We start from the raw sequence: 5,000 nt of genomic DNA on the forward strand, positions 1-5,000 counted from the left end.
TATAGATTAAACAAAAAATACACACAGAGAGTGGCGCTAACAAAAATAACTTAGCTCCTATTCCAAATATCAACAACACACATAGTATTCTTCTCTGCCCCTCCGAAACATTAAATATGGCACTATTAAATGTTAGAGCTTTAACTAACAAGACTTTTTTTTTTTTTTTTTATCAACGATCTAATTAGTGATAGAAAAATAGATTTTATTGCACAAAGTGAAACGTGGCTTAGCTCAGTTGGGCAGCTGTTTTAATCGAATCTGTGCCTCTGGATTACAGTTTTACTAGTGTGGATCACCAAGGAAAAAGGCGGTGGACTAGCAAACATTTACTCAAGCCGGAAAAAATGTAAAGATGTCAATTTTAGTAAATTCAAGTCCTTTGAGTATCTCTCCGTTATTATTCATGGAGATTCTCACGTTCTAGTATTATCCTTGTATAAACCTCCTAAATTTAACGCGTGTTTCTTTGAGGAATTCTTTGACTTAATGTCGATCTTAATTACGAACTATGACACACTCTTAATTGTTGGCGACTTTAATTTTCATATAGATAATCAGTGTGACCTAAAAGTAAAAGAATTTATGAACCTCCTGGACTCTTTTGATTTGAGACAGCTCGTTAATCAGCCTACACATAAAGCAGGTCATACATTAGACTTAGTGATTACTAAAGGACTAAAAGTTGATATAAAGCAGGTCATTGATATTGGTCTATCAGACCATTTTCTTCTACTTTTTAATATAGAAATAATGATAGAAAACACTCATGAGAAGCATATTGTTAAAAAACGCTTCTTTGACTCATCAGCAGCTTTAAAACTTACAAACATTCTAAGCAATCAGTCCGTTTATAGTGCCAACTATAATAGCGAGGATAATTTAAATAATAAGGTGGAAAGATTTAATACTAAAGTGAGAGCTGCTGTTGACATAGTTGCACCTGAAAAGACAGTTAAAAATCTTCTAGCATTGTTATACCATGGAAGACCCAAAGAGTGTCTGATTTAAAGAGAACATGCCGTAGAGCTGAGCGTAAATGGAGGAAGACTAAACTAACTATCCACTATGAAATATTAAAAGTTAAAATAACAGAATACAATAACACTGTCCGTCTTGAGAGCGCTGCTATTTGTCTAAGATTATAAATAACAATGCTAGTAATCCCAGAGTCTTATTCTTGACGATTGATCGTCTGATAAACCCAGGTAACTCAAAGGAATGCCTTCTAAGTACTTCCAGTAAAACCTGTGAGGCTATGCTGTATTTTTCAATCAAAAATTAATGCTATTAGAAATAACATAGTATATCTCCCCAACACTAAGGATCCTCCTAAACCCCAGCTCTCCATTATAAACAAATTAAACTCTTTCACTAGGATAGATTTACCTGATTTACAAAATAATTCTCAATTAAAACCCTCCACCTGCGTCCTTGACCCAATACCAACAAATTTTTCAAAGAAGTATCACGTGCTAATTGATAATATTCTTGACATAGTAAATTGTCATTAGATACGGGGTCTTCCCAGACTGTCTTAAGACTGCTGTAGTTAAACCCCTACTTAAAAATAATAATAAAATAATAATCTTGACCCTCTCTTTTGAAAATTTTAGACCCATCTCTAACCTGCCTTTCTTAAGTAAAATTCTAGAGAAGGCAGTCATTATGCAGTTAAATGACCACCTCAATAAACATGCTATTCTTGATAAATTTCAGTGGGTTTTAGAACAAATCACAGCACAGAAACTGCACTCGTTAAAGTAGTAAATGACTTGCGGGTAAATGCAGACAGAGGCCATTTATCTGTTCTCATCCTCTTAGATCTGAGTGCTGCATTTGACACCATTGATCACATAATTCTTAGAAATCGCCTTAGTCAATGGGTGGGCCTCTCTGGCAGTGTCTTAAATTGGTTTGAATCCTACCTGACAGGGAGAAAATTCTTTGTTAGTTGTGGTAATTACAACTCAAAGACACATGATATCCATATGGTGTTCCACAAGGCTCTATCCTGGGTCTGCTGCTCTTCTCAATCTACATGCTTCCGTTAGGTCAGATTATCTCAGGGCACAACGTGAGCTACCACAGCTATGCTGATGACACACAGCTGTACTTATCAATAGCACCTGATGACCCGATTCTCTTGATTCACTAACACAATGTCTGACTTGTATCTCAGAATGGATGAATAGTAATTTTCTCAAGTTAAATAAAGAGAAAACTGAAATCTTAGTGATTGGCAATAATGGATACAATGAGGCTATTAGAAATAAACTGGATACATTAGGATTAAAAGTCAAGACATGTAAAAAGCTTAGGGTAATTGTTGACTGTAATCTGAATTTTAAATCACATATTAATCAGATCACTAGGACAGCATTTTTTCACTTAAGAAACATAGCAATAGTTTGACCTCTTATATCATTGAAAGATGCTGAGAAATTAGGTCACGCGTTTGTGTTCAGTCGACTAGATTACTGTAACGCAATCCTCTCAGGACTACCCAAAAAAAAAATAAATCATTTCCAACTAGTGCAGAATGCAGCTGCTAGAATCCTAACCAGGAAAAAGAAATCCAAGCACATTTCTCCAGTTTTGATGTCACTACACTGGTTACCTGTGTCATTCAGGAATGACTTTAAAATTCTGCTTATGGTTTATAAAGCCTTAAATAATCTCACCCCATCTTATATATCGGAATGTCTGACATCTTATATTTGAAATCGTTACCTCAGATCCTCAAATGAGTGTCTCCTTAGAATTCCAAGAACAAAACTTAAAAGAAGTGGTGAAACGGCCATCTGCTGTTAAGCACCTAAAATCTGGAATAGCCTGTCAATAGGAATTTGTCAGGCTAATACAGTGGAGCACTTTGAAAAAACTGCTGGAAACACATTATTTTAACATGGCCTTCTCATAACCTCACTGTAATTTAATCCTGATACGCTGTATATCCAATTTATTATCATAACTATTCATGGTGGCTCTAAAATCTGTACTAACCACAACTCTATCTTCTGTTTAATTTTCCGGTGTCTTTTTGGTGATGGCTTGTGCCACAACCATCTACTCAAAGCACTGTGATGTTCCACCAGTGATGGATTAAAAGCCAGAAGTCTGCATGATCATCATCGTCAAGAGCATCCTTGAGAACCCTAAATACAATGCAGACTATTTCATTTATATTAGGTAGAATGCCGAGAAGGGACTGGGCGGTCTCGTGGCCTGGAACCCCTGCAGATTTTACTTTTTTCTCCAGCCGTCTGGAATTTTTTTTTTATTTGTTTTTTCTGTCCTCCCTGGCCATCAGGCCTTACTCTTTTTCTATGTTAACTAATGTTGTCTTATTTAAATTTCTTGTTTTGCCTTTTATTTTTCTTCATTATGTAAAGAACTTTGAGCTACTTTTTTGTATGAAAATGTGCTATATAAATAAGTGGTGTTGTTGAATTAATGCCAAAAATGTCGATCAGTTACACGGCAGATTGGTTAAATGCTTATCAATAGACTATGCTGAAACAGTTGGTGGTGATCCTGCAGAAGATGAAACCATCAACCTAGATTATCACAAAGAATATCTACAACCGTTAACACCGTCTGGTTTTCCACCGCACTAATTACTGTAGAAAGAAGGATGTATCCAAGAAAGGTGATGTAGTACATCCTCCGCAGATAACTTTAGACAACATGGAAGATCTTGATATGCCATTCATATTAAAATGTTAACAGTTTCCCGTTAGAATAGCTTTTGCAAAGACAAATTTCAGAGCCAATAATTTGAAAAAGTCATTTTATAGAGAGAAAAAAAAAACGAAATTCAATCAAAAGCACTTTTATGTCGCATTCTCACAATGAAAGTCCAAACAGAATCAAAACTAATATTGACGAAAATTGGATTCAAAAACTATTTTTAATGAAGTTTTACAGTAAAAGTGTAAGTTTAAAAAGTATTTGCATGTTTTATTTCAAAGCCAAACATAACAAAATCATATTAGTCAATGAATAACTCATAACTCTAATGAGACATGAAACATAATTTACTTTCAAATTATTACATTTACCATTTTTAAATTGGTTAATTGGTCGCTGTAATGTAAAACAGTTCTATTATGCATTTGGAACAATTCCCATGAAAATAAAAATCAGTTTAAATTGTACAAGCATATCCCCATACACGAGTGACAGAACCGCAAAATAAAGACATATAGTATACGATGTAGAAAAGAAGAAAAATGAGCGTTGCATGAAAACTTTGCAGGATGTGAAGATGGGATATTTATGAGATGAAAGTATTTTAGTGAGAGAGGTGTCGTCACCCGTATTACTAAAGCTCTTTTTTGCAGCATTATGCATTCTACTAGTCAGCATTTGTACAATGTATAATTTATAGTTTTGTTTCTTGTCACTAAGTATTATCGGGCACAATCATTTAAAATGTATTGATCATCCACATCACATTCTTTTCACCAGGCAATTGTGTTGAGTTTTTGAACTCTGCTGATGCCATTTGTACTTTAAATGGAGATCAATGAATAATGAGTCGAAGCGCTCAGCAGACATGCGCACTGATTAATGAAATGTGGAATGAGGTTCGACACCCAGATCAGACATGCACACTGATTAATAAACCATCTAGTGTGGTTCGAAACGTTAATGAACCATCAAGGCGGTCGAAGCGCTGAGCAGACATGAGCAGTTAAAAGTGGCTTTGTGAAGCCTCAACACGCTCAAAGGCATTGTGCTCTATATTTGTGAGAGTCTATCTGACACTTAACTCTCCAGTTATATTTTGTAATTTGCATTTCCAATACACCCATCAGTTGATATAGTTCAGTAATGGACTGAAATGACAATTCAGGTAGTTGCTGTGAATTCATTATTGTTATTGCGGATTGTTGTGATTTCCTTTGTCTGATACATTGTATCAAAGATATACTGTCATATGTCAGCTTTATATATATCGTGCATCCTTTTTATGCAATGCTCAATACTCTTCA

At 35.0% G+C, this 5,000-nt stretch overlaps 1 protein-coding gene across 1 annotated transcript in view; it reads left to right on the top strand.

Moving 5' to 3' along the window:
• Positions 1-5,000, top strand: part of LOC120533562 (gastrula zinc finger protein XlCGF26.1-like) — an 813,484-nt gene that overhangs the window by 45,764 nt on the left and 762,720 nt on the right. The window lies entirely within an intron of this gene.

This window comes from Polypterus senegalus, chromosome 8 (genome assembly GCF_016835505.1).
Source record: "Polypterus senegalus isolate Bchr_013 chromosome 8, ASM1683550v1, whole genome shotgun sequence".
Classification (NCBI taxonomy): domain Eukaryota; kingdom Metazoa; phylum Chordata; class Cladistia; order Polypteriformes; family Polypteridae; genus Polypterus; species Polypterus senegalus.